At 41.1% G+C, this 24,003-nt stretch overlaps 1 long non-coding RNA gene across 2 annotated transcripts; it reads left to right on the top strand.

The window, feature by feature from the left end:
• The first annotated feature begins 1,787 nt into the window (after nt 1–1,787).
• On the top strand, nt 1,788–22,872 carry LOC135181944 (uncharacterized). 2 transcript variants are annotated; one of them, XR_010305018.1, is made up of 8 exons: nt 1,788–1,867; nt 2,966–3,083; nt 7,629–7,789; nt 7,874–8,078; nt 8,770–8,944; nt 12,232–12,324; nt 12,885–12,984; nt 21,730–22,872. It is a non-coding gene; the product is annotated as an uncharacterized LOC135181944 (long non-coding RNA). The 2 variants fall into 2 exon arrangements; XR_010305019.1 differs by having other exon boundaries at nt 12,881–12,984.
• The last annotated feature ends 1,131 nt before the right edge of the window (nt 22,873–24,003 follow it).

Raw genomic sequence — 24,003 nt, 5'->3', positions numbered from 1 at the left:
GGCTGGATGTTAGGAGGAAGTTGTTCACAGAAAGAGTGATTGGCATTGGAATGGGCTGCCCAGAGAGGTAGTGGAGTCACCATGCCTGGAAGTGTTCAAGAAATGACTGGATGAGGCACTTAGTGCCATGGTCTAGTTGACTGGACAGGGCTGGGTGCTAGGTTGGACTGGATGATCTTGGAGGTCTCTTCCAACCTGGTCAATTCTGTGATTCTATCATACAGGTTCTGCTGGTCAGAAAGCCAGTGGGAGCCTACACAGTGAAGTTCCAGTCTTCACTGCTCTTTGCAATAGGCAGATCCTCAGTTTTGCTGAATTACTACCTTCTGTTTTTTTTTTTTTTTTTTTTTCCTCAGGTGTTTAGAACCTTTTCAGGTAATGTTTTTGCCTTCAGTCTTTGAGTGGCCACTGTCAACTCGGGAATTTCACTTCTGTCCTCCTTTCTGATTTTGTACATATCTTGCTTGGCTTAAGTTCAGGTGGTGTCACTCATAGTTTAGCAACCTTTTCCTCAGAAAACAGAGCTGGGGTCTGTACAGGGTTAATCCCCCAGGGGGAGTGACCTCGAACCTGATCCTAGGTGGTCTTGACCCCTCCCCAGGGGTGGGTCTGAACACCACCAGGTGATTCTTGGTTAGCTCACTCCCCCTCTTCCTGTCTAAAGGTCTTTAAAAGCAGGGGGACTTCTTGTTCTCTCTCTTTGTGCTCCCTGCTTACCAGCATCACCATCCTGCTTCTGGTTCTCTCCGTTTTACCACGTGGCCATCACCACCAAAATCTGGTTGTATTTACATGTTGTATTTGTTTTTTTCCCTTCCCTATATCTTTGTAACTTCCCCACCTCAGATACCTTTTTAATTGATTGTTAAACTTTTCTTCTTTTTAACTTCCAAATTGGAGTGAGGTTGTTTATTTGGGTGTGCTAACCTTTCCTCTCTCTACATCTATTTCCTTTCTTTTGGGAAAGAAGGGGGAAGAGGGAAGGGTGCTCTATAAATTGTTATTTGGTTCTATCAAATATATTTGAGTCTCTGGGAATTTAAATTAGAACCAAGACAGGGTCATACAGCCAGCCTAGGCTTTGTGTTCAAACAGTATGAGTGCAAGAAGAATGGGTGGGAGAGAGACTGATCTGTGATTGCTGTCTAACACTATTGTCTAAGCACCTCGTTGCCTTAAAATATGGACCTTGACAGATGGCGAAAAGACCCCAAAAAACAGATATCAGATAATAGATACACAAGCACTGCCTGGGGTCAGATATGCCATATAACTGCTGTTTTCAGTGATGGTCTTTGAACTGACAAGCAAAAAAGGCCAGAAAGGATGGATTTCAAGGGGAAGCCAATGTAGAAATGAGAGGTATGAAGCTTAAATGTCAAGGCTGACTCTGTACGTTTGTGCCTTGACTATGCACAGATTTATAAGGAAAAAGTAGTTTTAAATATTCACTATTGGGTTAATAAATCACTCAGGTTGCTCAGAGAGGTTTGGCAGTCTCCATCTTTAGAGGTTTTCCACACCTGACTGGATAAAGCCCTTAACAGCATGGTCTGAGCGCAGTGTTGACCCTGCATTGAGTGAGGTGGATGGACCAGGCACCTTCTGTCCAGCCTCATTCATTAGTTGATTCTGTGATTCAAGCCAGAGTTTGAGGCAAGGAAGAAATAGTGTTAGAAAGGGAGAATGCTTAGGATGATGTTTTCCAGTGTGGCTGAGCCTCTGCGAAAATGAACTGCTGCCATCCATGTAAAGTGATCCTGTGTCTCTTCAGGTCCTGTCCTGGTGTTCCTTGTCTCCTTCCAGCTAGCGCTGGCCCTTGTCCAACATCTATGTGAGCTGTTCCAGCTCACTGACCTGTCAAAAGGTGATTCCGTTTTTTTTTAACTGGTTGACTTTCTGCTGATTTAGTTAGCTGAACTATCTCACTAAGAGACAGATGAACATCACAGCATGAGAAGGAGGTGGGAACATGTGGTTGAGACTGGAAGGAGTTGAGGTTGGGCAGGGTCCTCTCAGTGGGAGCAAGCCATTAAATTTGTCTTGCTACCTCATGAAAAAATGTGATCTATCTGCAGCAGTGTTAATATAGACATAATGACAAATTGGGTAAGCCCAAAAAAGGATGCATCATAAAGAAAATGAAAACTCAGGAATAAAAATTCTTTCACCCTAAGAGGAATGAAAAGTGTGAAATTAGAAAAAGAAATATGAAAGCAGACAACTTAGTGAAAAATAATGATCAAGGAGAGGTGAACTGAGATATATTAAAGGCCTCATACTTGCAACTGAAGCTCCTGCCATGATGGGAAACCACAGACCTTGTTTACCAAGTTACAGAAACCCTGCATGATGAGTTTAAACAGGAAAAAAGTTGATCAGAAGCAAAGATAGGGAAATGTGTACAACTGAGAGAAAACAGATGGGCAAAGCACTTTACAGAAGTCAGCACAGAAAACTCAGCTCTACTTTAACGTGAGATTCTATGACTTTAACATGAGATGACTACAAACAACAGGAAACTGCTCCTGGGTCAGTAGTGTGATACCAGAAAAGCAAGTTGTAGTCCAGTAGGTAGCGGTAACAATACAATCAAAGATGGTTTGGTCATAGCAGAAATTGTAAGAGCCCAAGAGCCCACAATGTCACTGAAGAAACAAAATTTAAGAACTTGTTGAATAAAATATAGGAAAGAAATAACTCTGATGAAGGGGAACATGGAGTCACTGAAATATTTATAGCTGGGACTGGGAAAGTGTCCCTCTGCCCTACGCAATAGGGGAGGTCATTTGCAGTGGAATGCTGTATAAGATGACACTGATGATGGATGCAGTATTGGAGGAGAACAGCCTCTGGACTCAGGCCCAGAAAAGTGGATATTCACACAGAAGAGTATCCTGAAAGAACACATGAACTGACAGGCTTTGCTCATCACCAGTTTCATTGATTATTTTTTTATTTTAAGGTCAGTTGACAGCGGCCTTGGGAGTGCCTTGTGAAACTGCAGCACACAGCTTCTCCTCCATCATCACAGCCTTGCAGAGAAGGATGGAAGGCAGCATCTGGACTGCATCTAAGTAATGGTATGGTTTACTTTGAACAGTGGTGTAAAACAAAGGTACACTTTCTTTCTGTTGCTTTTCTGCATTATCATACAGAGCCAATGTGGAGGCAGCATATGCAGCAGTATACCATGGGGTGGGTTGCACTTATCATGGAAGCATAAATTGTGCTATGTTGGGAATGGTAGGACTTTTAGTGCTGTACAGCTGCTTGATCTTGACACATTGGAACATAAGCCATGGGTTCAGAATGTGTAAGTGGACAAGTACTGAGTTAAGTAAAATAGAGGGTCGAAATGACCTTAGAGGATGTTGCAACAGATGAAACAATGTAAAGCATGAACTTGCAGGTTTTGTTAATCCTTGCTTATCTAGTTGCTAAGGTACGAGGTCTGTCTTGAGGTCTGTCTTGATGACCAATTAGGATTTGTCATGATCTTTAGCTTGTATGTAAAGAGTATATAACCAAGTGCTGAAAGTACAATAAATGGAAGTTACCTTGCATCAAGCTGCTCCCTGTCTCTCATCGTAGCAGTGCTAGCAACATTGTGCTACTGAGTCAGAGACTTGAAAAAAAAAGAGCTGTTAAAATACATAATCTAGAAGAAAAACCCAAAAAGGACCCAGAGTTAGCTATCAAAGCAAACATCCCTGAAAGCTTATTACCAAGGATTACAGTCATGCTACAGAACGTTTTGCCTGTCCTGCCCATATCCTACTTTTGAGTAACTAGGAAGGAACTAACAAGTATAGGAGAGTATTTCACTGTTCATACTCCTCTTAGCATATGGAAATCCAAGATATTCAGTTCCAGAATGTTTTTTTAAAAGCATTTACATGTAATTACAATGCTAAAATAGGCCCTGGGAAGTAAAGACATCAAATGAGCTAGAAAACTAGATGTCTTGGGGGAAAAACCAAAATCTGAACATGAAGCTCTGTCCTCAGCATAGGGCTGAACAACCCCCCAGCTCATCTTTCACCAGTCAGCAGGGAGCACAGGACACACTTGGCATATGTTCTCTGAATGGCAGCTCCCAAGGAGCTCCTACAAAACAATGCAGTGGAGGCCAGTGTGTGTGAAGATGAGGATGCTCATGGGAGATCTTAAGAAGAACCTCACAGCAATGACAGTGATTGATCTCCACTGTATCCACTTGAAACACCAACAGAGGCGAATGGAAGAGACTAGCTCCCACTGCATGCCCCAGCCTTGCTATAGGAAGAAGACAGCAAGAATAATGTTAAGGGCTACTACAGAATCAAATATATTCCCTATAATTGCTTTATTTTCTCTGTGAAGCAACACTTACATTAGCTAGTTTATCAGCTGTCACAGGAGGGAATAGTTGTGAACCTTACTGAAGGGGAAGAAAATAAAGCTGGTGTCCAGATTAAAGCACTGTGCCAAATGCTTTAAGGAGCTGGGGGTCTGTTGTCAAGGCACTGCCATGTGATTGCCACAATCATGATAGACTGAGAAGAAAGTCCATGCCAAGAAGAGCTGGCAAGTGTGGGACTCAGCTAAGTCATGCCACAGAGGAAATGACATGATTCCTAACTAATGGGATTTTGCATTTCATGTGCCTTCAAAGGTACCTAGAACCTACTGGCATCATAAGGAACGATGGTTTATTTTTTGTTACCTAAACTGAATGAGAGATCTTTAACCAAATTGTGTTGCATTAGAGACAGTTCTGCTATTTAAGTATAAATATTTGGGGGGGCAATCTGGTGTTAATCTGCAAGGTTACTAGTATCTATAAAATAAAAGGGTTGGGGTTTATTCTGCCCCTGTACTCTGCACTGGTTAGACCGCACCTTGAGTACTGTGTTCAGTTCTGGGCCCCCCAGTTTAGGAGGGACATTGAGATGCTTGAGCATGTCCAGAGAAGGGCAACGAGGCTGGGGAGAGGCCTTGAGCACAGCCCTACGAGGAGAGGCTGAGGGAGCTGGGATTGTTTAGCCTGGAGAAGAGGAGGCTCAGGGGAGACCTTATTGCTGTCTACAACTACCTGAGGGGTGGTTGTGGCCAGGAGGAGGTTGCTCTCTTCTCTCAGGTGGCCAGCACCAGAACGACAGGACGCAGCCTCAGGCTGCACCAGGGGAAATTTAGGCTTGAGGTGAGGAGAAAGTTCTTCACTGAGAGAGTCACTGGACACTGGAATGGGCTGCCCGGGGAGGTGGTGGAGTCGCCGTCCCTGGAGCTGTTCAAGGCAGGACTGGACGTGGCACTTGGTGCCATGGTCTAGCCTTGAGCTCTGTGGAAAAGGGTTGGACTTGATGATCTGTGAGGTCTCTTCCAACCTTGTCTCTTCCAACCCAGGTTGTTTCAGCTTCAGCTTGTTAAGTTTGAGTTTAAATCTGAGTGTGCTTTTTGAGGTGATGCCTTTGATATAAGCAGGCACACTGGCTTCTGTTACCTTGAAAACATTCAGGATATATTGTCACTGCTACAATTTACATCCCTTTTCTTAGCCAAGCTTTAACAAATTCATTGTTTCTATGCTTTTCTTTAAAACTCTGCAGTCAGATCTTAGCTTCCTTACACTATGTCATAAAATCAGACCCACACATATCTGGTGATTTTTTTTTCCTCCTTCTTGTGCTATAGATATTCCTATGTGTCTATATTTTGAATACAGAGTGCTTTTATTTTAGGTGTCTGCCTCCATAATGGAGCATTCATGCTTCTTAGATGTGTTTGTGAGAATTTATTCACTGTTTTCACAGAGGTTTAACTTCATTTCCAAAGTGAGGTTGTTCTTGTTCTCCAAGTTAAACAAGTAAATAGAATTTTTTGGGGGTTGATTTTTTTTAAAATTTAGTTTAAATTTGGGATATTGCCCACCAGAGGCCACAAATATAAGTATTTATATACATGTAGCAGTTGAAGTAAAGAGCCTTATTCAGGAGAGGCTTTTCAATGTGTGCCTTATTTTCAATCACCTATTAAAGTTTGATGTGAGTTTATAGGGTGCATTGAAGGACAGGCTTGTTTTCTGGTATCAAAATCTTGACTCAAATGTCATTGCCTGGATCACTTGCTGCTTGCAAGGCTGACAGCAGCAAGGGGATGTAAACCACAGCTCACACTTGCCTCACTGGTAACATAAGCACGTGTTGCACATGTTGTGTGTAATCACACAACAGCTCCTTGGGTGAGGCCATGCTGTAAAATGTCCTGCCTTCGTGCAGTGGAAGCATCAAGATGAAGGCCATGGGTCCCAAAACACAGCTGGGACAAAGCAATATCAATTGTAATATCAGCTTTGTTATATAATTAGAGCATTCAATTATGGAGTGGGAGACACACTTACAGTCTATTAGAATATTCGCTGCTGTAAATGAGGTTGAGTTAATTCCCTAACAGGTTGGAGGCAGCAAAAAGATGGAGAGAAGCTCCCAGCATTGACTAGGGACAGAATTAAACAAGTGGCATGCCTGCTTGCTTGCCTGTGCGGGCCATCACAGATGAATGATTTAGGTCACTTTAAGAACCACTGTCAAAGGCATTAGCAAAAGTGATTTTAATGTGAATTTGTAAAAGTGCAGCTTAACAAAGTTCAATAGCAATTTCAATCTCGGGACTAAAGAAACTACATGGAAAAAACAGAAAGCAGAAATGAGTTAGAACTGATTTTGAATGATTTACACAGAGACCAGAGATCAAAAATGTAAAGGAGACCAAAAATGTAAAGGAGACCCCCTCCCCCCCTGCTGAATTATGAAGCTTAGAGCGCACCCCCTTGCTGTTTAAACTCCTGATGAAGCTTAGGTGTGGCTAGATCCAATCCTATTCTTAAACTTGGACAATAGTTTATACCAAATAGAAGAGATAGGAAAAGTAAGGAAATGCTCAGAATTGGCCTTCTTGCTTTATAAACTCCTTCTCAGAGAAGAGTCTAGGTGCAGCTGGATTGAGACTCAGTTCCAAACTTGGGCAAGTGTTTATGTTCAGTGGAACTAGTTAGATGGATTTCATTAGTATGCTCTCCACTCTGGGAAAGGAATGATCTCTTAGTCTCAGATAAGAAATCTGAGACCTTGAGAGGTGTTCCTGCTGAAGAGAGGATTTGCCTGGTATGCAGCCTACTCATAACTCAGGGAGAACTTGTACTGGTCTCATCCAGCAATCCATGATTGGCAAAAAGTTCTCTCTGCCTCGAGGAACAACCTCGATGCTTGAGAGAGGCATCTCAGCTCAAAGGAAGATCATGATCGTGCAGCCACCCTGCCTAGAAGGGAGAGTTCAAAGAAGGTTTGCTTGGGCTATCATATTTATGATAGGTGATTGGACTGTAGTCAGATTGCATACAATGGGTAAGGTGTGCATGAGATTCCTTGTACCTGTGACTTTCTTTATTCCCTGATAAATGAGCCATGGAAAACCCACCCATTATGTGTTAACCTCATGACTGGGGATCCAACTTTACATGCATTGGTGCTCACTGGGTCATACTGCTTACCTGTGGGCTTCCTTTAGGAGTTTTTCATAAACTCATAGAATTGTGTGGGTGAGAAGTGACCTGAGAAATCATCTTGTTCCAATCCCCCTGACATTAGCAGGGACATCCTCCACTAGACTAGATTGCTTATGGCCTCATCCAACCTGGCCTTGGACACCTCGGAGCCTGTATCAAACTACTGCAAGTTTGGTTAAGGAAGGATCAAGTGCATCTGTTACACCTGCCCTGCCAGCTCCTCCGTCCTACTGCCCTGACAAGGTGAGCTCCTGTGGCAGTGAACAAGGTGATGTATGCTTTTTGTTATTATTTGCTAATAAATAATAACACTCTGCTCTTATGCAGGCTATCAGTTTGGAGCAACTGCAAACCTTAGAAACAGATAAGACTCTTCAACAATTTCAGTAATTTCTTGGATTAATACTGGATTAATTTAATCTCTGAAAAAGCAATGACTCTTGATACAAGACCTTGTCACTCTAAGCTGATCTGGCAGGTTCAGACATAACTCACATAAGCTGGAACATTAGAGCTTATTTCGGAGAGAGAGGTAATGTAAGCCAAGACACAAACATAGGCCCCTATTTTCCTTTGAAAAATATGATTAGCTTTTCATTTTCCTCTTAGGCAGTGTTAGGCTACTCCCCTGAGTGAACAAAGAGTCCGTTCTGTTTTGTAGATATTTGGGGAAATTACCTTGGCATTATTGTTCTATAAGTCACTTTCAAAATATTCTAGATAGCACACAGGGATGGAAAGATAGTCTGTAACCAGGGCAGACAGCCCAGAAACAACCAAGATTAAATGCAAGGGCAGCAGGCACAACGTGCAAAACAGATAAATCAGGATGACTGCACAACTGCATTCTTGTTTTTCCACTGTATTAACGCATAGAGAGCACAAATCAAATCTGTGCAGCAAAGACATATGAAAAAGACATACTGGAAGAAATATTTATGTTGTATTAGCATATTCTCATCTCTAAATGAGTTCAGACTAATCACTTATCAGGCCACAAAGACATAAGAGGGGGAAATAAGCTTCTAATATTGCATTAGGAAAAATCAATTAAAAGGAATAAGCATATTTTTATTCTGCTATTTCCTATTTCAGTTGCTTGGTTTAGCAATCTCAGTAATGTTCTTTAACAAATTCTTTATTTTCTTAAATGAAAAAGTAGAAAAATGAAAGCAAGCTGGAAAGAGATGAGTTTGATCATGACACCTCACTTTCCTCAGCAGGCTGAGATCTGCAGAATTAGCACAGATTCCTGCTACTTGAGCTAATGGAGTGCCACTTACCAGTTGTGGGTTGTCATCCTCTGAGTAAAGCACTCCCAGAAGAGGACTGCCATTGGGCACTGGTGAGAAACATGAACCAAGGATTTGCTTCTCTGCTGGGGTAACTAGCAATCAGGTAGGTGTATATTCCAGATGCGTGCTACCCTTCTGCACCTCTGGCCAATCACCATCCTTGTCCTTTGTCTTTCCCACTTCATCTCAGACCCAGTCTCCTACAACAAGTTGCAGTGGACCCTAGCTCCAGATGTCCTAATCTGATTAGCTATTTTCTTACTTCCAGTACAGCATTATTTGCTCTTTGCTTCAGTTTACTTGACTGGACTGCCCTAACTCCCCAGTCCCTCCTTCCAAACTGATTCCTCATCTAGCACAGCTCTGGGGTCCACTATATGTGTCTGAAGTTGTCTTTATGGTGCACTTGAACAACTCTGTCCTCTGTACTGCTGATTGTAACCGAGCTACTAGGATCAGAGGAAGGCAGACTCCTGCTTTCTGTTTGACTCATAAGAGGTCTATGCACCCATGGTAGCAGATGCCTGCCCAGCAAAGGTGATCTGTAAGAAAATTTGCTGTTGAAATCAGTTATCTTTATTAAATGTACAGTGTGACTTTTCGTACACCTATTTTATGAGGATAAAACCAACACAACCTTGATACAAATGCTATATTCTATCAGATTTTAAGTCCTTGCACCAAACTTGCAAGATGTAGGCTTTGTCACAGAAGACATCAGAATTTTTAAGCACAGCACATTTTCCCCTCCAGCCTGTCAGACATGTCAGACATGTCTGAATTGTTTTACACTAGCTCCCCTTGAGAATGTACGTCAAGTGGAAAGTCTTGAATTATACAATTTCATATTGTTTAGATAGGACAATGAGGTTGATACATTTAATCTCATAAAAAGCATTCTAATATCTTTAATGACCACTATAAAAACTTTCATTCCTTAGAGAAGATAAGAAATGTCCTTGCAAATAAGAAAAATTAGCTCCTGCTGTGCCAAGGCCTATGCTCTAAATAGTTCAAGGTGACTAGCGTACAGCTCATCCTGTTACATAAAATAATTTGCAAAGGTTAGGAAAAATTAAAGACAAAATTGCAGTCTTTTCAAGGAAAAAAAAAGACCTGATGATAAGCTCCAAGGACTATGCTGAAATCATATCAAGTAAAAAAAGTATGACATACTGCAGAGTCAAATTGCTGGTGAGCAAAATCTGAGCTGTTCCAGCTTTCCGGTGCCCCTAAACTCATGAGTTAGCTGCAAGGACACTTAACTTGACCTAAACTGCAGGAAGACAGGTAGACATTAGGAGCACGACCTGGTGGTGTTGCAGTCATTTGCCCTTGCATCTCGTCCACCATGGCTCGTTTGCACTGAGCACTTGTGATCACCATGAAAGGAGCACAGACAGAATTGGGCCAGAAGGAGGAATGATTCAGTTGCATTGGCTAAATCCTGAACAACATCTGGAATGACACCAACAAGCCCTCTGGTTTAGGCTTTTCCTTTCCTCCTTTGCTTTTCCTTTTTCCCTTTAATTTCCTTTTTTTTCAGTTTAAGAGTTCTGCCTCAGATGGTAATGCTACATCTTTTGTAGAGCTACCATAATGCTTCCAAAAAGCTGTCTTAAGAGCCAGCAAGGTACTGCTGCAGTTTCCATGTTTCTATGTGACCAAGAGATAATATGCCATGCTGGAGTTTTTCTTGCAATGAACTAGAACTCATTGCTACACCAGAGTGAGGAGCAGAGTTCCCTTCCCCTGCAGTTCTTCTGCCATCTTTGTCCCCTCTTCACATTGCCTGCCTCTCCAGGGAAGGACTGGGCTCTGACAGCAGATCCAGCAGCAGTTCCAGCCCATCTCACAGAACTGAGCAGATCTTTTTCTCTAAAATAATAGCAACAATATATTGTCTTTCTTACTATTCCTTTAAGCCTACTACAAAATGGCATTTCTCTCTTATGCATTCTTAACAGCAAATGGGAATAGGAGATCTTAAAACAAAAGCCTTAATTTTCTATATTCCAATATTTTTATTCTGTTTTCCTCTCTCTTTTTTCCTTTTAAATCTTCAATAAAAAAGTTTTGAAGGTTTGGTGTGGTTCATGTTGCCATGGGAATAAACAAGCTAAGATGTATGCATTTGAAACCTCAAACACAATCCCAAAACGTGTTTAGAAATATGTTTTTTTTTTCCACACTGACACATTACCTTTACTACTTTGGACCCTTTGGGTCTATTTATTTTACAGAAATTTGACTTGGCAAAGTTAGATCCCCAACTCATCTTATGCCTGGGTGCAAACCAATTCACTTCCTAAGCCACGTAATCAGCTCCCACCTTCACATGCCACCACCAGTGCAGCTGAATGGAAAAAGAAATTGTGATGGTTTTAGGGAAATATGCTAACTCACTGAGCATCCTATAGAAATTATCAGAGCAAGAGGCAGTGTAAAACTTCTGTGTCTACTGACACACTTTTTCCTTGGCTTTGATGACAATTTTATGTGAGGCAGCCTACTCTCATTATACTAAGTAAAATCCTCAAATGGATACCATACAGTAACACCTTTTACTTTTACTTTTTACCTTGATTTCACTTGATATTTGGGGGATTGTTCTGTAACGATGATCTCTGGAACAAAATAAGACAAAGAAAAGGCAGGGTATTTTCTGTGTTTGATAGGATTCTCCATATGATTGCAAACAAGAAAAATATGGCAATATTTTATTTTCCAATTACACTATATTGTCCAATCAAGATGATTTACTCTTCCCTCTTGCTATATATTCTTGTGTGCAGATTTTATTGTGTCTTTATTTTTAACATGTGTATGTATTTATTAACAAACCAAACAAAGAAATCGGCTGTTTCAATGATGTGCTGGAGTGAACCACAATAGGAAAACTATACTTATTTCTATGTTTGGACTATGGAAGGCTATCTAGAGGATGCCTCTTTTCACCTCAACACTGTAAGTCCATTGGAATAGAATTAAGAGTTGGTCAGAGAGGGCTTTTCTTCTTTTTTTGTCCCCCTCCTCCGTTTTGTGTTAACCATTAGAATCTGGACAAAACAACCCATTACTTTAAGCCATAAACCAGTTCTCTCCCTGTGTTCAGGGAAATCTGCTTGAAATGTGTCCAGCCTTAGCAGTCTTCAGGCTCTTGCTTTGGCCTGACAGACTTAAGACATTTTTACATGGGCTATTGTTTTCTTTTCCTCTTCTCCCAAGCAACCCAGAAGGAGGGCTTGTAATGCAATACACGGCAACATCCATAGCCAAGCAGAGAGGCCCAAAGTTCTCAGTAGTCTTTGGTTCCAATATAGCAGCTCTTATGGTACTCAAAGTATAGGCCCACATCTGCCTCATTTCCCTCACACTACTTGCTTACAGCACTTGCAGGTGCCACTGAGCTGGTGACGACCACAGGACTGCAGCCTGAAGATAGGAGGACTGAATTACAGCTTTGAAGACCAATGTCAAGAGGTACATTGTGAGTCTCAATTGCTCATTTTTTAGTTTCCTTTCCCCTTTTAGTTTCTTTTCCCTCTACCTTGTTGAAGTGGAGGAAGGTCTTCTGCTTCATTTAAAACATTGGTTTTCTTCAGCTCCCTCTATTTCCTCTAGAAGTCCTTAGGCATTTTTTCTTAATATAACCCTGTGCCTTAGTTACGATGTATAATAGGTAATGATAGAAGAAGAATGTGGTATATCTGATGTGACGATTCCCTGACCCTGATTTGACACAATCTGATCACAATGCTGTTGGGGCATGATTGCTATATTGCAGTCAGCATGCAGCTGGCATAGTGCTGGAAGGAATATGTACAGGCTGCAACAGAGATGCAGCAAAACTGGCAAGGTGGCAGCGAAGTGTGGCAAAATGTGATTAAAATTATGGGAAGAGTGAAATGGAATATTGATAGTAAATATATGCAGGAAAATATAATGGAGGGTGAAGATTCCTACTGTCCATAGATCCTGGAAATGAAAATACTGACAATTTTATCCCCTCCCCCCCCCTTTTTTTTTTTTTGGTAAGGAAGAAAGTATGTGGGGAAAACATGGTATGAAAATGAAAGAAAAACATTAACCAACGCATCCAGAACCATGAGAAATGTTGGAGCGCGACATCATATGCCAGTGGTAAGAGCAAGAATCATTAGCTTGAGCTACTTAGCATTTGTCTTTGGGCAAATCTGTAGAAAATTACAGCACAGAATTTTTCTGCACCAGGCTATCGGATAACCATAAATTATTTAAAGCAACTTCTACCTTGTCTTCTACAATTCAGTGCAAAACTGACTATGCTGTTATGTGGCTTTATCACGGCTATATCCTTTCACCATGATGAAGCTGGTGTGTGTGTGTGTTAATCTAATGTAAATTTTTTTAACCACTCCTATTTTTGTTGTTTAATTTTCTCATGGGAAAAAGAGTTTTCATGTTTGCTGCTTGATACTGATACTATTCAGATCTGATTTTGCATTAATCCTTCTCAGTTTGTCATTCACCTGTGATTAATTAAGCAGAAGCTAAGAAATACAATTCTATATTTTGTAAAGGTGAATTAGGATTTTAGTTACTGTGAAAATGTGATCAGGGACACTAGGACAGACAGTAAAGAAGTCCAGCTTGGTCTAGTTCAAGCTATGTCAGTGAAATTACACTGAGCCATATTTGCTGATAATCTGGATTTTGAGTCATGGGGGGGTTTATGGGTTGGGTTTTGTTTTTTGCTGCTGTTGGTTGTTTGGGGTTTTTAATTATTTTAGAATGATTTCTGTAAGGATAATAACTTTGACTTTTTTCTTTGTTTGATATCTGAAATTAAAATTTCGTTCTTAGATGTAAGTTGTCTCCCAAGACAAAAATGTACCCAGTTATTACTTGAGACTAAGAAAATATTTGCAGTATTCCTCTTACTTTAATCTTCTACAGGGTGGCAATAATGGCAAATTACAAATTCCCTGAGTTCAAACTTCATATTAACATTTAGGATATATGCCTGGTTAACATTTAATATGACTTCCAATTACAGTATGGGAGACATCTCAGTCTTTGAGGTCCCTCACAACATGCCCAGGAGACAGGAAAATGTAAATTTTGTGCAAATGCAAGCAGAGCTACAGACTCACTAATTCACCCAGGGAAGTATGTGAGATATATATATCAGAAAAAAAGTCCATTTAGTTGTCTTTAATCTTAGAGTATGTCTCTGATGGATGAATCATCACCCTTGATCTTATCTGAAAAGCCAAATGATACCTTAAAAAATACATTAAAATTCACAATATTGTAGATCACTAAGATATTCCTTTGGGGTATGGCTTATTTGAAAAGAAGTAAAAGAAATAAATTAGGCATTTAGTAAGTTACAAATTGCCTACAGTTCTATGGAGCTGTGAAGAAAACAAATCTGGAGTGCAGTATTGCACTTCATAAGCCTGCATTTAGATTTTGCCTTGTATTTACAGACTGGTTTATTTTAAAACCTGTGCAAGTATTGGAAAGTCATAAATATGCAGCTCCACAGAACTGGAGATCAGATTTCTGTGACTGTAATGCATATTTTCACTTGCAAAGCTCTCCAATTTAGGGTCAAACTCTGCTTGCTTTACTCAAGCAGGTTTTGTCATACACAGTATTAAACGACTTCACACTGCTGACACTGTTCCAAATATGAGCAAAATTACGTAGCAAGATATTAATCTGAGGGGCAGAACATGGCAGTGTTTGGTTGGAACATTTCTATGACACATAACAATGCTTCTGGTTTCACAGGCAGTATAAACAAATCCTGATAGATGGCTCTTTTTCTCTCTTTACCAGTATCTCTGGTGGTTCATACCAAGGCAGTCAAAACCTCATTTTGACTCCTCTACTACTATTACAAATATTAAATGAAGTCAGTCAATAGGTACAAAAGCTGGTAGCAGCCTTACCCTCTTCAATTTTACCTGTATGCTGGCCCACAGTACTTTGGATTATGCAAAGTTCAAGTTTTAGTGTTCACTGCACCAGTGTAAAGGAATGGAGTTTTACATTTTAGCATGTAAACTTTCCTCTCAGGTCTGGCAGATGGATATAAAGAATGGCTTGCCCCAAAGTCACATAACACTGTTAACCAACAGTCATCTATTTACCCATGTGAACCACATGCCTCTGAAATTATTGCTAATCTTTCTTTAACTCACTGGTACTGAAAATGTTGGTTGGGACACCACAAGGTCTCTCCAACAATGACCCCCTGTTAGGGTATTTAATGAGAGATTGGATGGTGCCAAAAACCACAGGTGTGCATCTCAGCTTGTAATAATTAAAGGAGTATTTCTGTCATCTTATGTGCTTTATTTTATTTGTTTGGTTTTATTTTTTAGTTTGTAAAATACTGGATTTGTTCAGAAATGTAATTAAGAGTCCTCCCTTTTTTTCAAAGAAAGAGTACACCTAGGGAGATGAAACAGGCATCAATGCTCTACAACTCTGATGCAATGGGACAGTAGAGCCAGCATTGGCTATTAAAGATTTCCAGCAGTCAACAGAAGGATGATAACCTCTTGTCCCACCAAAACAAAAGGAACTAAAAAATTGCATTATTTCTCATTTAGCAGTGCTATGTATTTGTAGGCCATAGCTGAACATTTGTACAGTTAAGTCAGAAGAGTTGTATGTCAGCTGGAAGGCATGCTGGGAATCACATTTTTAAAAGCAAAGGGAAAATGAACTTTGCGTATCTCCCACCCTTTTCCCCTAGGTGCTAACCAAACACCAAGACTTTGAGAAGGAAATGCTCTTAGATGTTCAGTATTTGCCTAGGTCCATTAGCCTTATGAGGAAAGTAAAGTTGGTGGGGTTGAGACATCGTCTGTCTAAAGTTCCAATATATATGATCTAGTCCTTTAAATGTCATTATTTTATAATATCCTACGAATTAATACCATAAATAATGACAGCAGAATGGAAATTTTGGAGAGAGGCTTGGGATATCATTGCTTATGTCTTTGGGCTTAAACATGCAGAGTGTCGTGTGTCCCATGGCAAAGGCTTTCAGAGACAAGAAGCCAGGTGAGAGCTTTGAACTTTCTGTGCAAGAGTCATAATGTCTGTCCAGACAGAGACAGACAGAGGGCTTGGAAGATGTTATTCCAGGTAACACAGTCCTCTGTCTAGCCACTGTGGCTTTTATCCAGGGTTGTGACTTGTTTATTCTCTATTTCATTGTCCTACCTTCTAACCAGGGCTGTTTCAGAGAAGTTGCATGATAAAAAAATAAGAGGGATTGGTTTGGCTCCATCTGGTTCTGGTGCCTGTTGTCCACTGTGGATTCAGTTTAGTTGATTGGGTGAGACTTGGGACACAATGAGAGAGAATCTCTACATAGCTCTGAGACTTTTTAAGAGGTGAACATTTTATTTACTAGCAAATTGCTACTGCAAATGAAATTTGCAACAAGCAAGATAAGGTTAACTATGTCTTTCTGTCAGGAAATTTGTAGCCTGTTCTTTCAGCTTATATTGATGGATTCTGAATTTTCTAATAAGCTCTCCTTTATCAAAAATCCAGTCTGTAAAAGTAGCAACATGTAAAAGCAAACCAATCCTTCTTATTTTCTCTGTTCAGAATCCTATCTCCATACAACCTGAGAGAAAGTTTTTGTTGCTATTTTTTTTTCTTGTTAGCCCAGCACAGACAACAGCAAAGGCCTTGTTTACATTAAGAAATGTGCAATGATGCAGCAAAATCAATTTAGTCACACTGATGCAAATCCCTCATACAGATGTAATGCCTGTGTGAAAAGTAGGGCATTCCTGAATATGCACAATGTTTAAAAGGAAGTGAGAGAGATTCTGTTCTTCCCAGCTGATTCCTTACAGTGATTTGTACAGATGGCCCTAAAAGCCCAAATAACAATAAGGGTATTTTTTGATCAAAAATAAGGGTTTATTATGAGTACCGTGGATCGAAATACCATGACTTTTGGGTAGCAAGTTGCAGTATCTTAACAGCTAGATGAATGCTTTAAAAAACACCCACTGCATTTAAACTGAGACTATCTGACCTTAAAAATCATTGGGAAAAACAGTATGTGATTGTGTAACTCTGTTTTACGGTTACTTTTCAGAACAGAAGTGAAAATGAAGGTACTTTTGGTCCTGGGCTGTTCTTAGTAATTTAATGTGACCTGTTGTCGGGAAACAAACCTCTGACACTCAATAAGAATAAGAAGAGAACAAAATGTACCTTACCATGGGTATTCATCCAAAGATCTTGGGCAAAAGATGGCACAGCCTGTGAAGGCATTACTGAAAACCAGGTGGGATCAGCAAGTGAGGTGACAGTATGAACAGCAGTAATGAGATAATGACCATTTTCTTTTGCAGATCGCAGAGGTTGGTGGATTTTTGGTTTAGTTTTGGGGTTTTGTAATAAAAATGCTTCAGGAAAATGTAAAGTTGGAGTAAAAGTTCTCCAAATTGGGTAAATGTCTTTTAGATGTTTACTGAAAAACCAAGAGGCACTGCTGTGGGTATTTATTACAGACCACTTAACCAGGAAGGGCAACTTGATGAGACCTTCTACAAACAGCTGAAAGTAGCCCACAATCACAGCTCTTTGTTCTACTGAGGGATTTTAATCACCCTGACAGCTGCTGGAAAGGCCACACAGCCAGACGTGCAGTCCAGAAGGTTTCTCCAGTGTATTGATGCTAACATTTTAATTCAGGTGGTGAAAAAGCTAACAAGGGGAGGTGGATTACTGGACATAGTTCTAGCAGGCAAAGAGGGACTGCTGGAGGGCATTAGAGTTGGAGCAGCCTTGGCAGAAGCAATCATGAGAAGACAGAGTTTAGGATCATGGGTAATATGCACCAAGCAACAAGTAGGATTGCAACCTCGTACTTCAGGAGGGCTACCTGTCCTCTTCAAGAAACTGCTTAGAGAAATACCTGTATCCTAGTGCTCTGGAAGATAAGTGAGCTCAAGAGAGCTGGTTGTTATTCAAGAACAACCACTCAGGATCAGTGTATCCCCAGAAGCAAGAAATCAGGCAAGAGAAGCAGGAGATCTGCATGGTTGAGCAGGGATTTTCTGAAAAAGCTCAAGTGGAAGAAGGAAGTTTACAGTACATGGGAGAAGAGACTTGGGAAGATTAAAAGACTGCTGTCAGAGTATGCAGGGATGAAACAAGGAAAGCCAAAGCTAGGGGCATCAAGGTCAGACAGAAAGGTTCCTTCAATTATATAGGAGGCAAAAGGAAAACTAGAGAAAATGTGGCCCCACTGTTGAATGAGGCAGGTGCCATGGTGACAGACGATGCAGAGAAGGCATTTACTGACTGCCTTCTTGGCTTCAGTCTTTACTGCTCAGGTCAGCCCTCAGGGTGACACAAAACTGGGAATGGTGGCTGACACAGCAAAAGGCTGTGCTGCCATCCAGCATGACCTGGACAGGCTGGAGAGCTAGGCAGAGAGTAACCTTGTTAAGTTCAGTAAGGGCAAGTGTAGGGTACTGTACTTAGGGAGGAATAACCTAATGTATCACTACAAGATGGGGGGTGACCTGCTGGACAGCAACTCTGTGGAAAAACACCTGGGAATGCTGCTGGACAAGAGAATGACTAGCATTGTGCCCTTGTGGCCAACAAGGCAAATGGTATCCTGGAATGCATCAAGAAGAGTTTGGCAAAAGCAGGTCGAGGGAGGTTCTCCTCCCACTCTGCTGTGGAGAGGCCTCACATGGGTACTGTGTTCAGTTCTGGGCTCACCAGTTCGAAAAGGACAGGGAACTGCTTGAAAGCCTACAACAAAGGCCTACAAAGATGCTTAGGGGATTAGAATATCTGTCTTGTGAAGGGACTTATGGCTGAGGGACTTACGGCTTTTTAGCTCGGAGAATATTGAGGGAGGATCTTACCAATGCTTATTAATACTTGTGGGTGTCACAAACATAGGAAGTTCCATCTAAACATGAGGAGGAACCTCTTTACACTGATGGTGGTGGAGCACTGGAACAGGCTGCCCAGAGAGGCAGTGGAGTCTCCATCTCTGGAGACATTCAAAGACTGCCTGGACATTTGTTGCAACCTGCTCTAGGTGAACCTACTCTATCAGGAGGGTTGGACTAGCTGATCTTCAGAGATCTTTTCTATCCCCTATCATTCTGTAGTTCTATGAAATGATTCCAAACACTTTATGTTGCAGTTTAACATTTTTTTAACATAGTAATAAATGAAAGCCCAAATTGAAACCAAAATAGTTTCATTGAGAGGACAGTTTTCAATCAAATGCAGACTGTGTCTCAAAAGCTTTTCTTTACAATGTCTTTTAAACTTGTGGAAACATTCCTAGTTGGAATGGAAGCACATTCTAAAGCCCGTGAATGTTTTGTTAAATTAACTGTTGGTTCTCCGTACAGCTAAAGGCACAGTAGGGAAGTACAAAACCATGTCATATGGAACTTCCTTTCCATGTGCATTCACCTACTACTATTGCCACTGATGCTGAAAGTGACTGTCAAAGCAGCATTTTTTGACTTGTCCACCTCTCTTGAAAATGAGACTTAGGAAGTCTCTTTTCAGGAATTAGGTCAGGACAGAATCTCATCTCATAGGTTACAGTCTCCCAAAAGCTGTTGACATGAGAAACGCTGTTCTGTAGGTCCAAGTTTTCTTTGGACCTTCCCTAAAAAACACATTAGCAGGAGTTCGCAGTGCTTCATTTTTTCTAACACTGCAAACAACTAACAAGAATCCAAGGAAGAAACCCTCATCAGACAAAGAGCCAGAGGCAAGGGAAATGCTTAGGCAGGTAGGGAGTTAAGCACTCAATTATTACCGAATTTCAAATCCACAGGCACCACAACTATACTCCCCTACATTATCATTCCCAAGATTATTGAGATTTATCAACAGAAGCTGTGACCCCCGCTGGATAACTCCTGATTTCCTTGAAATTAGTCTAATACCCAACAGGGTTACTTTTGCTGCTGCAGAAAGATATTTCTGGCCTATTACATGTCAGAAAGGAAACTGGATGTGACGGATTTGGAGCTGCCTCGTGACAACTTAGGAATATGGTCTGTTGGCCTGGTTATTTGGATGAATGTCTGAGTTTAACTCATCAGAGGATGTCTTGAAACTGCACTCTTAAGTTATTGTTGGGCTGGATTGTAGTTGCAACCCTGGAATGCCCCGCTTCCATGAAGGCTTCACAGCCAGGGAGCATGACAACTTGCAAGGGGGCAGAGATTCAGTCTTGAAGTGTTACAGCATCTCTGCAAAAGCAACCTTAGCATCTCGCTTATCCCTAGGAGAGACATAGTTTCCAAAGGTCCATTACAGATAGGACTTCTAACTCTGATAAAACATCTGGCTAAAGTATTGTTAGAGGACTTTGACTGGGATGAGTTCATCTTTAGCCATGCTGACTTGATGTGTTTATGGAACTTTCTGTGGAAGTGAGGGTATATCTTAAAACACACATTTTGGAAGGAAAATACCATAGTAGTTTTCAGCACTTTTAATTCAATCCTGAGCATTCAGAAATGGCATGTTGCCTCTCCCCCCAGGCAAGTCCTTTTTCCATGAAAGGGAACCTAGTAGGATGACCCCAGGTTTAATTTACAAAAGCACAGTGACTTCCCTGAACATGTAACTAATGAGAAGCTGTGCACTGGTGGTGTTATTCCATAGTCGACAGTGTAGGCATGTCGGATGGACTACTGCAAACATTACAGGGCAGCTGGCCCACTCCAGGGTGCTGGACCCAACCTCTCATCTCTGGTGGTCTTACAGCTGAGACCAAGCTGATCAACTGAGTCTCTTCTGAACTGTGAAAGGAGAGTACTAGTGGTTATTTGCTAGGTGCTGAAAGAATATTTGACCTAGGTAAAGAGCATTCTATAATAGGACACAAAGGTTTGTAAGAAACTGCCACTCAGCTGGGAATAAAGAACTTTGTGTGTATGCTGTGTATATGCTGGGTGAGTGAAATGCAGCAAACCAAAAGCTGAAAATCCTAAAAAAATTCCTTGACCAAAGTTTCTTTCATTCTCTCCAGGCTGAAAGGACAAATAGGGAGTTTATTATAGCTTTATGGGTTCCTGATTGTAGAGTTCAGAAAGGCATCCTACAGGCCTAAGCCATTTTCTAGATTAATTCCTAATTCAGCCAGCATAGCTAAGAGGCACTATGTTCATTCCCTGCTTATTCCAGCTGCTCCAGTACGCAAAGTTCTTCTTCACAGTTGCTGGAAAGGTTAATATATTACACAGCCCTAACTGTGAATTTCTAATGCACTCATCTTGTACTCGGTGAACATCTTTCATATTTTATGGATTTCACTCAACAGCAAAACCAACTATATATTAAGACACCTATTTGTCAAGAGATTCTCCCTGTGACTGCTTCGTGTTGCTGGTAGTGGAGTCTGACCAAAACACTACTCCATCCACCTCTTGGATGACCACAGTAGCAAAAGCATTTTTTAATGATACAGATGGAGCGCTGAGTCTCCTCCACCACTTCCTTGACCAATGCCACATAAAGGATGACTGAGCTGTCCAAAAGCCATGGCTTTATTTTGGTCTATTAGGCAAACACTTTGGGAAGTGTTTAGTGTCATATGGATACCTGTGAGGAGGAAATGTTTTGGGGTAATCTGGGAAGGGTTGTGTTTTGTAAAGCCAAGTGACCAACTACTAGAAAATCTAGAAATGCAAGGAGGAGGCAAACTGAATCGGAGAGAAATGGAAAATATCAAAATCAGCAAGTAAATTCTGAGTGGAAGGAGCAAATAGTTATGAGGTCTCCATTAAGAAGTTCCACTGGGTAGCTGTCAGACATTTCCTTCTGCAGCTGAACTTTCTGAATGGTAACTCTTTATTGCAGGAATCCAAATGACAAATGGCAAAGGTCGAGATTGTGGTCACAAACTGTGTATCTAAACAGAAGGCAAAATGCTGCAAGAATAACACTTCATCTAGGATTTAACTAATTGAGATTTCCAGAAGATGCAGAGGATTTAATAAAACTCACATATCATGAACAGAAATAACAAGTAGCATAGCAAGTTATTAAGATCACTGTGAGTGTGGAAGAAGAGAGATGAAGCATTCTCATCTTCTGGTTGTTTCCTGAAGCTAATCAACATGATTTTCATGCTTTCTAAACTGACTCCGTGAACCTTGTCAGCATCTTAATTTTTTCTCCGTTGCTTTGTCTTATCCCCGTGAAACGCTAGAGAACTCAACAAGTCATAGCCTGCTTCTGACAGAAGCTACACAAAACTGGCAACTGTTTCCAGACTGAAGATGGTACAGCATGCATTGCCCCATTGTTAGTTTGTCTATATCTCCTTTTATAAGCAGCCCCAAGCCAGTTCCACCTGGGGAGCTTACTGGACAAATGCAGTGCAACTGTGGCCCAGAAGCAGTGCAGCCCAGGTGAGTATAATGGGGTGCAGCAATTTTCATTAATTGTTTCCACATTTTATGTAATTGATGCAGTTAAAAGGTTTTTCTTTCACCCAGATCTTCCTATACTGCATGGCAGGTTATCTTGGGATGGATTTCTATTCCTCCCTAATGTTTTTTGTTCGTGGTGTGAGTACTCCTGATGTAGAATGCCACCACTGATGAGAAGGAAAGCAAGGCTCAACATTAGAATTCAAGTTATACATGTTCAAAAATGTATTTAAAGTCAGATGTTGTTCAGAAGCCATGTGACACAGACTTTACAGTGCCGTTTATATGAGCTTAGCAAACAAATTCCAAGGGGAAAAAAACAACCGGCAGAAACCACAATCATGCAATTTTACTTATTTTTGGGATCCTGCCTCATGGGGATCACTATTTCCAAGAAAATGCCTGCTCAGAGACTTCGTAGAGTGATCTTCATACTGTTTGATAATATCTTGATTTTCCTGTGTTGACATCTATTGGAGAAATAGCTTATACTAGTTACAAACCCCACCAAATCTGATTATCTTATGACTTGCTATCATTCCTCACAAATATATTATTGTCTTTCTGATCATGCTTGCTATTAAAATTAATCAGACATACTTCGGTTACCACTTGTTTCCCAATAGATCCACTCAAATGTCATTCTGGATATTTTGTCACCATATGGGACTGGTACCATCATCCTTAGTTTTAATTCCTGAACTTGTTTCATCATTATCACTTCAGCATGTTAGCTCGCATAGCAGAGAATTGTTAGATCATTGTCATAGGATACGAAGCCAGTTTGTGTGGGATCAGAGACAGAGGACAACGGGGCTTTGTCCTATCACTTTTTCAATCTCACCAAAGGAAGAGACTAGTATGCTTCAGGAAACTGCTTTGTGACATTTTCTTCCCTATGCATTAGAAGGTACTCTTGTCCCCTCTCTTGATATTCTTAACCGGGGAACAACACTTATCTCTTAACAGTTCCTCTTTGTAAAGATAAATGCATCCCCCACCCTGAAAACATCCTGCAGTATTGTTCTCCTGTTATCATGGTAAATTATGGATGGGAGTCCCACTTAATCCTGACAATACCCCTGTAACCAGTTGTTCTAGGAGCTGAAGAAATTCCTTTATCATCATGTAGGGCTTTTTTATACGCTTAGCTGGAAGTGAGGGTCTTGAGGGGATTACAAGGAAACCGGATGGGTGCTGGCTGCTCTGGGATTTTAAACACAGACAAGTGGACTACTCTGAGGAGCTTGCATCTGTTTACAGCTGCCCTGTGACCAGTGTGTAAGCAATGTTTCACGTCTGCACACGTACTTCAGTAAGACGTTTTCTGCCAACCAGAGTCCACCTCCTTTTAAAGCGTTACCCATTTCCAGTTACCCTCAGCTAACATGCCTGTAGGTGGCACCACAGAGGCGATCTGTCAAACTGAACGCAGGCCAACATCTACAGCCACCTGCACATAAACCAGGGGTGATGGGCAACCTCTTTAAGGACTTATCAACAACGTGAAGGCATCTCGCTCGGGCAGCACCTGGCTGCCCACACACTGCTAGCCACATCTGAGTCTTCTACTCTGGTGAGAAGGCAGCTGTTTAGGGAAACACTGACAGGAACATGGGCTCCAGCAGGGCTTGTAGGATGCCTTTAACGCAGTGTGCGTGGCCTGATGAGGCACGGAGCCCGAGGCAGGTGGTGTGTG

Source organism: Pogoniulus pusillus, chromosome 15, assembly GCF_015220805.1.
Source record: "Pogoniulus pusillus isolate bPogPus1 chromosome 15, bPogPus1.pri, whole genome shotgun sequence".
NCBI classification, from domain to species: domain Eukaryota; kingdom Metazoa; phylum Chordata; class Aves; order Piciformes; family Lybiidae; genus Pogoniulus; species Pogoniulus pusillus.
The sequence above is the reverse complement of the archived record's forward strand: the minus strand, read 5'-3'. Positions and strand labels throughout refer to the sequence as shown.